Raw genomic sequence first — 12,349 nt, forward strand, 5'->3', positions numbered from 1 at the left:
TCTCTTGCTCTCTGCTGCTCTCATCTCCTCCCGCGTGAGTGCCCTAATCGGTAGCACAGCACTTCCTCTTTCTCCCGCTCCCACCGTCGCCGGTCCGCCGTCACCGCACTGACGGTCGCCGCTCCGCGTCTCTGCCGGTGATCTTTCCCCCTTTCTCTCTTGCTCTCTGCTGCTCTCATCTTTTCCCGCATGAGTGCCCCAATCGGTGGCCAAGAATCTGTAGCACAACACTTCCTCTTTCTCCCACTTCTCCCTCGCAGGTTTGGAGGCATCTCCCTTCCTCTTTTTCTCCCGTTTGATTGCTCTCTGATGCCGTCCTTATCTCCATTTCTCTGTTGCTCTAATAATTTTTTTTTTGGCATCTCATGAACATGGAAGACAGGCCTGCAGCCGCGAACCCCACGGTCGCCGCTCCTCCGATCCGCCATCGCTGTTGCTTTTGCCCTGGTATTCTCATCTTCTGGTATTTCTCAAATCCCTTTTCTTGTGATTTTAGAATAGCATAGCTCTTCACCGGCAGGGAAGAAGGTTCTTCCCTTCGACAGAGTGTGTCTGGTGTTAGCTTTTGGAGAAAAAATGTTCTGCTTGGCTTGCACAAAGAGGACGATTTGCTGTTCCAAGTTTTGGGCATTTGAAACTGTTATGCTTTGACAGATTTAGATCTAAACCTTCTTCTAACAGCACTAAGACCTACTGCAATTTACCTGTCTGATCCTAAAATGGGATCTGTTATGCTTGGCTTGCACAAGAAATGGTACCTACTGCAATTTTCCTGCATCATGCTTTGATAGACAGCATCTTTTCCTGCATCATGCTTTGATAGACAGCACCTCCTTCTGTTGGAAAAACATGCATAGAACTTCATTCTTAGATTTGAACGTCTGATGCAGATCTTTAGCTTTGCACGGTTGAATCCGTGTGACGTAGCTTTGATAGGTTTAATGTGCAGTTATAATTAAGCTGCTTTGATACCAAGTTAGCAACTAATTAAATTGGCTAAACTTTGATGAACAGAAAACTACAGTCCTACAGTCCTAAAATTGTAAACATCCGTAATTTTTCTCTTAAAACTTAGTAGTGTCGTGCATAAAAGGCTAAAAACATGCTGTTATTTTGATTTTCTCCAAATTTTCCTATTTTCCTTTGCTCCCAGTTGTGAGCCATTTTACCTCATTAACACATGAAACACTTCGTTGCAAGTCTTGTTTTGTCACTACGTTGCCATAAATCTATTTGGTAACTGTGCACCTCACTTAAAGTCAAGAATGAATATCTGCACAACAAATACAGTGTGCAATTATGTAGGCCATTAGGTGTTGTCGATGTCAATGCAACGGAAGAGAAAGAAGTGATGAAGATGAATGGACGGACTCACATTCCACTTTTCTTGATTGCTTGTTTTGTTACTACTTGTTTTCTTTGTTGGATTTGTACTCGTTAAAGTCCATTGTCACAAAAAACGCCGTTTTTAAAAAAAAAACATGTATTTAACGTCAAAAACAGTTCTGCCGTATAATACCCGTATTATTCTCGTTTTTTTTTTAAATGTCAAAAAATAAAAAACATGTACAATACCCGTTTAATACCCATATTATACGTTATTTTCCCTTTTTTGCCATTATTTTCCCGTTTTTTGTCGTTTTTTATTAATTATTATTTTTTATAATCTTTAAGATATATTAAATGTTTAATTTTTAAAAAAAATTTGCCGAACTTTTTCCGTTTTATTCCGATATATAAAACTTTGCCGTATTATACCCGTTTTTTTACTCGTCGTTTAATACCTGTCCTCGTTTTTTGTGACAATGAAAGAGAGTCTGCGTTCCTTGATGTGCTATTCCGTGGTATGGAACGTCTCACCTATTTATACCCCTTGTTTTCTATGTGTCTTGATTGTTCTTTGTCTTGACGTTTGTGTTGATTGTATCGAAACAGAACCTGTCTGTTCTGTTCGGCGGTGTTCCAACACAATCAAACGACTGTTAGTGATGCCAGGAGAGAAACGTCAATCAAAACCTAATTTGACGTGTTATGTTCACATCCTTTTTATTGACGCGTCCTTAAAAAATTTGATATGCCAAAGCCGGAAATTGAGGAATACGTGGGGCTTTATAGGCGTTCTAAGTGTGATTGCCTCTTATTAGACGATTTCTTATAAAAAGCACGGTGTTATAATAGTGCCGTATTGTGCGCAACCTTGTTGAACTTTTTCCCATTTTCATGTTAATCTTATTTAATTAACTTACTATAACCTCTTATCCAGGCCACATTATGTTTGCGAAAATTGATTTGAGTCCGTTGGTTTGACTCGAGTCAGTGGTAAATAAGGAGGCCATGTGTTGTACATCTTCTTTTGATATGTTTGAAATTTTCTTATTTGCAATTTTTATATATATTTGTCATTTACCTTTTGGGAAAGCATTACCAATTCACATTTGATTCAACTGATTCCTCTAATAACATTACTCGTCTCCTCACCAGGAGTTAGGAGGCAACAATAGTGAATTGGATATACTACCCATAATCATAAATATCGTTGACAGGTTTTAAAGGGGAAGGGTTTAGAGAGGTATTTTGGGGAAAATTTTGAGAAAAAATCGGCAACTTTTTAGAAAATAAAAAATCCTAAAAATTAGGGAAAAAGTAAAATAAATGAAAAATGATAAAAATGATGTTTTGGTACTTAATTATAGAAATGAAAATAAATAATGTAACTTAACTAGTACTTTTAAACTTTAAAACAAAAATAATGTAAAAATGATGAAGAAAAAGCACGAAAAAATGCGAAAAATTTATCTGAGAGTTTTGTACAAAAAAAAAAAAAGTGAAAATGACAGGTTTTTTGGTCATCACTATTTTTAACTTTTTTATTGAATCTTTTTTGAAAAGGACCATTTTTATAACTATGCTCTGTAGCATAAATATGAGCTGATAGATATTGCCCCCAACAGCAAGATGGAGCGGCTTTACAATAGAAGCTACATAGGAAAGATTTTCATCGGTTACGCATTGATCACTTTAACGCCTCTATATCTTGCGTCATTTCTCACCAGTCCTCCAGGCTGTAAACAACCATATTCTCAGCTTGCATCACGACAGGCGACTGTTCATGATATTGTGGTGGTTTTTTGTTTGTTGATTATTTGATTCTGTTATATTCTTCCCTCTAATTCAATAAAGGTAGGAGGCCTACCCTCCAACGGAGCGTTTTGCGATCATGAACCCGTGGTGCCACAATTGTAATAAATTTAAAAGAAATTGGGAAACAATGTCACCCAAGCTCTTGGGAATTGGATTTCAGTGAGAAGGCATACTAATTACAGAGCGGAGGAATCAGGCCTGTGTTGACACATGATAGAACACATTCCTTGAGCTTGCAGATGCCGCAGTTCATGAGATCATGCTGAGGGAGACTGAGAAGGTAATAAATGGACCAAGAGTGAGCTCCAAACTTGTGGATCGACTGTCATGCCAACTACCTCTAAAGCCGCTAGGATAACATAAATGGTAGCAGGAAACAGAATGATATTGGATGCACTAAAACATTTATAAGTGAGTTGTGAACTGCTCGACAAAAGATGCGATGGAGCTCATCACTCTCAAGCTTGGAGAACCGAAGTCCACAAAGTTGATCCAGCCAATGGTCTGAAAATTATGAGCGCAAGCTGTAACTGTGAGCAGGATACAACAGTTGATGCGCTATGGTAACTTTGGACGCTGTTGATGGATAATGACATACAATGACAATTTGGGGTGAGCTTGTATGGGGGGTTCACACTTCATTCCCAACTCAGCGAGTGCCATAGAGAAAAGAGCGACAGCGAGAAGTGCGGAACGTTCAGAAAGGAAAAGCATTTGATGGTTAGGAGTAATTGCAATTCAATGCCATTATCCATCAACCAATGCCATTAGTTCATTAATAGGGTCAATCACCACCAGTCCCAGGATCCCCTCAATCAAAGAAGGGTTCACCCCAGTGTCATGTCACGACAAGAGGTCTTTGCTCTGACATGACCTTCAGAAGCTTCAGCAATTGGAAGTTGCGAGTGCTTTCTACCTGAGCTATCAGGGGCTAATGAGTGAACTATGTATTGTGATATCAAAGTCCTCTAACGGTGGAAAACCTATCATCCCCAATCGACGTCAACAGTAGGAGGTTATTTTGAAGAAAGAGAAGTTCCTAAAGGAGTGACTTGTGTTCTTCCTTACTCATCTACGAAGCGAGAGTACAATGACAAAGGAAATAAATACCGTGAGGATAGTGTGGAAGACAAAGAACTGAGGACTGTATCTGTCCTTTTCAAGATGGTATGTAGGGCTGCACACGATCCGAGTCGAGCTCGAGCTCGGCTCGACTCAAGTTTAGTCAGCTCGAGCTCGACTCGAACTCGGCTCGAGCTTCACAGCTTCATCTCGAGCTCGACTCGAGTGACTGTCTTCAAGCTCAAGCTCGGCTCGAGCGACTCCTTTAAACCTGATAATGCCTTCTTCTTTTTCGCTGCAATCGAGGGGTTATGCTTGGGACGATGTGGGGAGGAGGAAATGCAGCGTATTGGGAAAAGAAAAAAAGGGAAGGAAATGACGACGTGGGGAGGAGAAAAGAGAAAAAGGGAAATGACGATGTGGGAAGGTGGAAGCGTGTTTTGATTTAATATAACGAGTCGAGTTCTTGCCACTTGAACTCGACTCGTTTATTGATTCGAGTTTAACTTTCAGCTCGAACTCGACTCGTTTATAAATGAGTTGAGCTCGAGCCGAGCTTTTGCGAGCGAGTTTGAGTCGAGCCCGAGTTGGCTCGACTCGTTGTGCAGCCCTAATGGTATGAACTATGATCAGGAGCGGAGCCAGAAAAGGGGCATCAAATATGTCAATGAAAAAAGTTCCTCTAAAATGTCAATATACAAAAGGTGTTTTTTGTGTCTCTTTGTAGACAATTGCCCATGATATGCGCACACAAGCCTCCAACCCCAGGCCCCGACTATGATAATATCATCCAGTTGCCCTCAGCTGTGAGGATATCTCTAGTGATTATCTTTGGAACCAGAATTAATATTACCAAGGGTAATGGCAAAGCCGACTATGCTTGAATGGCTGTATAAGATGATCTAAGGAAGGGTCTAAACAATAAGAAAAAGCACTTCCTTTGCATGGAAGTACGCTCTTGCGGAAACACTAGCTTGTCGTTACTACACTCTCTTTGTGCGTTTAATTTTCGGTGCAGTTCTGCTGGAAGAGAGGTCTCCCTTCCATTCTTGTTGACAAAAAATGATGGAGTACAGCAACCGAATATACCAAAAACAAAATAACGTCAGCAGCTGCAACATCAGGAACAAAAAAACAGATCCTGAAGTGGAAAATAGTTACAGCTGCTGAGTCAAAAACAGTTAACATTCTGCTGCAATTGAAAAACATCATGTACAGGATTAGCACTTAGCACCCTAACAGATTGAAAGCCACTACCCAAACTGCCAAAACCCAGACCTTTGGATAGGTTCAGTTTAATGGCTTCTAGCATCTTGTGACACCAAGATGGTGGCTGCAAAACCATGACAATATCACCACTTACATGCCTAGACAAAAATAACAAAAACCATCCAATGTATATTGATTCAAATCTTCTATTCCAGGGCCTGACAAGCACTCCCTTCTCCAGGACAACTCCATCTGCTGACTTGAGCACAAAAGCAGTCTTTTGAAAATCATCAACATTGAAAGAGTGTGCTTGAATAATCAAAATAGCATTACCAAAAGAAGGCCAAGGGTCTGCCTTTAGAACACAAGTCAGCCAAATATCAATATATTTTCAATGCTTTAGACCCTATTTAGTAGTTAAGATAATGTCATTAAAATCATGCCATACTAACAAGCTTATATCACTGGCAGGGTATAAAATATGTCCATTCACAAGATCATTTCTAAATTTCTTTAAATTCCATGCGGCAATAGGAAAGATTCATTCTCCAAGCCCAGAGAAGCCATTTAGAGCTAAATCTTCTTCTTCACCATCTCCAAAAGCATTCCACAGTCCCTTGCAACAATAATTTAACATCATTTTTTTTTTTGCAATTAGATTCCATACCTGTTTAGCAGTGTCACAGGTTAGGAAAAATGTGGGCGCTGGATTCAGCATTCTATCTACACATGATCCATATACTAGCTAGATGAAAAACTGAACCTCTGTAATCTATACCAAGTAAGTAACTTGTTAACAACAGCATGATAGAGGCACCATCTTGCTCTAGGACAGGCACTATTTTCCCAAAACCATTTTTTCAAGTCTTTCTCCTCTTGATGGTGCCTCAATTTATGATATATATCCGTTCTTTTGAGGATTTGAACATTCATATTACCCACATTAGAACATCTTCCTCCTACTTTAGTGTTAAGCTGCAAAGAACTTGCTGAAGCCAAGGAGACTCAAGCTTACAAACAAGCCTCTTTCTTCAAAGATGAAAGATTTAAGCAACCCTATTTTGTATTGCTTCAAGCAGATCACGATCCTTCACTAAATCGACTAGCCCAAATTTTCTTTCCACAACAAAATATTGTCACCTTGTCCCAATTGCCAAAAGTTAGAGTGGACAACCTCCACCTTGTCCCAATTGCCAAAAGTTCGAGTGAATAATCTCCTCCCATCCCCATAAAAGACTTTTCCATGCCCACGATGCCTTTGGCTTTAATTTATGGGTCCACATGCTTGATGATGACAAGTATTCGGTTCTCATAAACTTAGCCCACTTAGAGTTAGCAACAAACACTCTAAAGAGCAAACATACCATCTGAGCATGGTTGTATGTCCATAGGTCCAAGATCCCTACATCCCTCCTTGAATGGGAGGCATAGGGATTTCCAACTCACTAAATGCAATCACCTACCATTGGAATGAATCCCCCATAAAAAATTACTGCAATCTCTCCCAATAATGATGATGGCTCTTTGAGGAAGTTTATAGGCCTCATCCAATAGGAAACAACATGTTGCAGCACATGTTATAATAACGCACAGTCTCCTCACACGCACCTTCCAATTGGCCAACTTATCATTAATTTTCTTAGTCAAGTGATCACGATGTGTGACCTGCATATTGCCACTGAATAAAGGAAAACCCAAATATTGAAGGGGTAAGGTGTCTCTTTGTCAATCCAAGCGTTCTTGAATCTCATTACATATTAGGTCATTAACTTTAAAGAATAATACTATAGATGATTTTTAAGGATTCACTTTAGGCCATGACTTGTTTCCCATTTCATGAAGAATGCTTTTAATGCAAACAACAGTAGAAATATCAACATTGCACATGAGAACTATATCATCAGCAAAAAAATGTCCTGCAGAACCAAAGACTTTTCGCACCCATCCTGTTCTCCGTCTTTTGGTTATAGAAACAAGGAGTTATGTAAAGTAGTAAGTTTCAAATTGGTTTTAAAAAAAATTTAAGTGAAAGGGATCTACCTGTTGGTATGATGCCCAACAGTTCATGTTGCATTTAAGAGGGGTAATCTAACCAAGAACTAAGCACTTCATGGATAATGTACAAGTCATTTGATTGATGAAAATCTTATATGTTGTGCATAAAGCTTTGGATTTGAAATTGAAAGTTCTTTTCAAAATTGGTTTTGGACAAGCAATTTTGAGCTTGTTTTTGGTAATTGGAGTGAAATTTGAACAAGTTGTTTAAAAACATTAACTTGTTTCAATGAATTTGAGTAATTTTTTTGGGGAAAATTAGAAAATTTTCAAATTGATTTGGATTGAAGACCATTGTTTTGGTTGAAAATATATGTGCCATTTAAATTGAAGTTCAATATTAGCAATATTGTTGAAGATGATTTGAATTGATGACCCTTGCTTTGGACGAAAATGTTTCAACTTGAATGGGATTGATTTGAAATGAATGGGTTCATGGCTTGGGACGAAAATGTTTCAACTTGAATGGGATTGATTTGAAATGAATGGTTTCATGGCTTTGATCTACAATTTTGAAAATTGAATTGTCAAACTGACAATAGGTTGGAAATTTGGATAGAAAATTGAGAATTTGGTGATTGAGATCTAGTTCTTTGTTGTGAACTTAAGATCATCTTATGATTTTAGATTGAAATTTCGAGATTAACATGTGACCAAGTTTGAGGGAAAATGGCTAAGCTTACTTAGCAAATTGATTGATTTTAAGACAAAATAGCTAAGTTGTCTTAGCAAATGAATTGATTTTAAAGTCTCTTTTTGCGAAACCACATGATTAGGTCTAAGGAACAAAATCAAAAGAATTTTCTTTTAGAGAAAAATTGAAATTTCTCAAGTGAAACTTACCTTTTTTGAAGAAATGAAGGTTCCCAAATGTTAAAAACATATGTTTTCAAACATATTTTGGCTAAATTGGGGCATGATGCTTGTGTTTTCTTTTGAAACTAAGTGAGATTTTCAAATTCTCATTGAAATATGACTTGGCCACTGTTTGCAACTCAAAATTGAATCACTTAATTTCTAGAGAAGGTGCACATGGTGCAATTTGATTGAGTTTATGTTGAATGCCTGAAAAGAAAAGGAAACTATATGAGACATTCATTCCTCCCTCTCTCATAACCTCTCTACATTCATTCAACACAAACATTCAATTCATGGTCCATATACACAAAAATTAATTTTTTTATTGAAATATAGGATTTTCTCTAAGTACACTTAATATATTATTAAGCATAAGAGTTACAGATGCAGTGCACAAGATTGAGACCTGATATAAAATCTCAAAATAATAGAAAATAATGTACGTGCCCCGTACACATCCACTTTTGTCTCAAAATTGTCATAAATCAGATTTTATACTAAGTCAGAAATGTCGATTCTAAGAAAGCATGTTTTTTATAGAATGACAATAAATCATTGAGAATTTGCTTAAATTTTCACAAGTTAAGCATCGAGATCGGCAAGAGGAATGTTTCCCTTGAGAGCATGTTCCTGTTCACGTTAAATATACATGTTTGGTTATAAGTTTTTAGAAAACTTGCTTTTTTTAAACCAAATCTGATTTCAAGTTTTATATCAATAAATTCGTCCATTAATTGGATGAATTCAACATGTTAGGACTCCTCTTTTGGAGAAATAAAAATGGAATTCTTAAATGTGATTTTCTAGCATTTTGAGATATTGATTAATCCCATGCAAATCTGAAAATTGGTAAATAAAATCAACAACTCCTAAAAATGCTCTTAGGGTGCCAACTTGAATGAAATTTGAACTTTCTTTAGTTCTATAGAAAATAGCGAGATCATGGCTGAAAATTATCATTGTAATAGCTTAACCTTTAAAGTTTTGAGCTGAATTTTATGAAATCATAATCTAATTTCAGCAACAAGCATGCATCCTATGCATGTATTGCTGGAATAAGCAAAGTTGTGAGATGAGATTTTGCACGATCTTATAGTTTTGAACTACGAAGATCAAAATAATTTTTTTTTTCTTTAAAACCAGTTTGGAAACGCATTCCAACTTAATTTTAGAGGGAAAATTTGAGTTTTATAATATGTTTACACGTGCATATATATATATATATATATATATATATATATATATATATATATATATATATATTCTTAAGATGACAGAATTGAAGATGGACCACTTAGCCTACAAACCATGATGGTTCATTGTTGGGTTTTTTTATATAAGAAGATTGAAAACTAGTTTAAAATCTTCACCACCACCCTAATCAATTGAATCATGAATTAAAATTACTCAAAATGAAAGGAAATTAAAAAAATGCTCAAACTAGCTTTTCCATGATGTTGCCATGCAAAGGTGGATCACATTCATGATAATGCATCTGTCCCTAATAGGAAATTAAATTATATATTGCAGCAAATATAAACCTCTCTCTCACCATGGAATCGTCTCATGGTGAGGAGTTTGAAATAGGTTTAGACCGGCTGTTTTTGAAAGGGATGTGGCCTTGGGACCCTTTTTTAAAAAATGATTTATGGGTTCTCTTTTAAAAAAACTGGTTTATATATAATAAGATGCATTAACATGTACATTTGATTGTATTTCCCAAGATGGATATTATTCCCAGCTATAAAATATTATCATAATAGAACCCACCCCATTAATATGGAATTAAAATGACAATAAGAAACTCAAATGCAAAGAAAATAGGCTGGAATTGCCCCTACCATGTGCGGTCTAGTGTTTGGAGTTTTTCTTGACTGATTCTCCAAATCCAACAACCCTAAGCAAGAATCTAGTCTAAGATCCAAGGTTAGCAAGACTGCAAAGAGAGTTCTTCTTTGCTAAAAATTACAAAAATGAAGAGGATTTTTCTTACAACAAAAATCCTAAGCAAGGGTCCACTAAACTACCCGAGCTTAGCAAACAAGGGTAAGGAATGAGAAAGAGAGAAAGGAAGAAGGGTGGGACGACGGCGGATGCCCCTACATTCTATTCTTTCTTTTTTTTAAGTTGTCAATGTTGGGTTTTGTTTTCTAGAGGTTTAATCTACGTCAGCCTTTTCTTCCTTTTAGGGACCGATGCTGAGCCATATGATGCTCTTCAATGAAGGAGGGTCTTCTCTTTTGACAGCACCTTTCTCCTTCTTAAGGAGCTGCCGGAGAGCCCTATGGCACTGCTAGAGAGCTTCTTACAAGTATCAAGGGTGAATCCTTGTGAATGTTTAATATTTCTATGTGAGTAGTGATCTTCATGTTGGTGTTCTTCATTAAGTTGTTTCTTTTTCTTCTATTTCAGGGTTTGTTGCCATGAACATGATATGGCATGTTGGTGTTCTTTAGTAAGCTATTTCTTTTCTTCTATTTCAAGTTTAGTTGTCATAGACAAGATATGGTTTTGTTGAATCCAAAGCATGAGCTTTGACATTGAGAAAGCAATCATTTACCTCACTTTTTTCCTTTTTTAGCACCTAATCATTTACCTTGTGTTATTAGACATTTTGCATGCTTGAAACATAATCAGAAGCTTTAGAACGTAGTCTTTTAGATCATTATTTTCTTGTAGGCATGGACATGATACATCAGATTATAGTTACTCTTGGCAACTCCAATCCATTATGATAGTTAACCAGAAGCCTTTAGAATGTTGCATTTAAGACATTATTTGTCAAATTGCTTTCATATTTTTTCATTACAAATATAAATTTCAGTCCATAATGGTATCCATGAGGGTTATTGCTAACAAGGCAAAGCCTTAGCATTTGTGGCCTTCCCATGCTATTATAGCTAACATGACAATTATTGTTCTTTCCATTTTCTTCTGGGTTTGCACAGAATCTATGGCCATTTTCTTGTGCTTACCAGTTTCTATTTTCCATTGGCAATTAACCATTTAGGAACTTCCTAGGTTTTTTTGTGCCTCCTTGAGATTATACCAATTCCTATCGTATTGAAAATGGCAATTTTTATGATATGATGTCTTGTAGCCTTTCTCCTTGAGATATGCCAATTCTTGGTAGACTTAAAACAGAAATTTTAGACATATAGAAACAAGTGTTTTTTCTCTCTAAACTGGTGAATGTCGGAGTTTGAGAAGTTGAGTTCCTTCAGCTAATTTGTACATTGAGTTTTTGGTACTCCGATTGTGGTTGGGATCACAAAAAAAAGATTTCGTGCGGTGATTGTTTTATTGTTCTTTTATCTTGAGTTTTAAAAGCTTTTATGAACATATATCTTGTTTGGAAACTTTTATACCCAATGAAAACTCTGCATACAACTGGTATAAATCATTTGTATGATATTCTTTTCATTCTCATTTCTAGATATTTTCTTTTACCTTCAAATTGCTTCTTCTAAATGTCTTGATTGCTGCAGGGCTCTGGTGGACTTACTATGAAGAAAACCAGCCTGGTTTTGGTCAATGGAAACTATGACAAGCCATTGACCCCTGGCCAGTGCAACATGATTGTTGAGAGGTTTAGAGATTATCTCATGGAGCTGGGCCTCAAGCTTTTTACATCCAGCATGATTCGTAACTTATTTGGGAGTTGTGATTTCTTTCATATAAGTTTGCACCAGACATTAAGGGTGTTGCAGTGAATAATTTATACTAAGTTAGGTTTTTGTGAGACATGAATATTTTTCCCTTTAGTGCATGGTGTAATTGGAGTTGATCGTTTCTGCAAGCTCAGTATCTTTTCTGTGAACCAGATATTGGTTTTTAAGTAATGAAAATATGGTAGAAGATTTCAATTGTGGTTGGCATTTTTGAGTAATGAAAATATTATAGCAGTCTTGCTATCTTAGACATGTTCTACAAGCCGTTGGTTTATTGAAAATAATTTTCAACCAGCAATCAAAAGGCTTCGGCTTTACCTCACTAGTTGTATCATTACTTTATGCACAAAGAT

The 12,349-nt window shown here is 36.8% G+C and overlaps 1 non-coding gene across 1 annotated transcript; it reads right to left on the bottom strand.

Annotated features, from left to right (window-relative positions):
- Nucleotides 1–12,201: 12,201 nt before the first annotated feature.
- Nucleotides 12,202–12,349, bottom strand: LOC126410416 (U4 spliceosomal RNA). The gene has a single exon (XR_007574355.1). It is a non-coding gene; the product is annotated as a U4 spliceosomal RNA (small nuclear RNA).

The sequence above is a fragment of the Nymphaea colorata genome, chromosome 9 (assembly GCF_008831285.2).
Source record: "Nymphaea colorata isolate Beijing-Zhang1983 chromosome 9, ASM883128v2, whole genome shotgun sequence".
NCBI classification, from domain to species: Eukaryota; Viridiplantae; Streptophyta; class Magnoliopsida; order Nymphaeales; family Nymphaeaceae; genus Nymphaea; species Nymphaea colorata.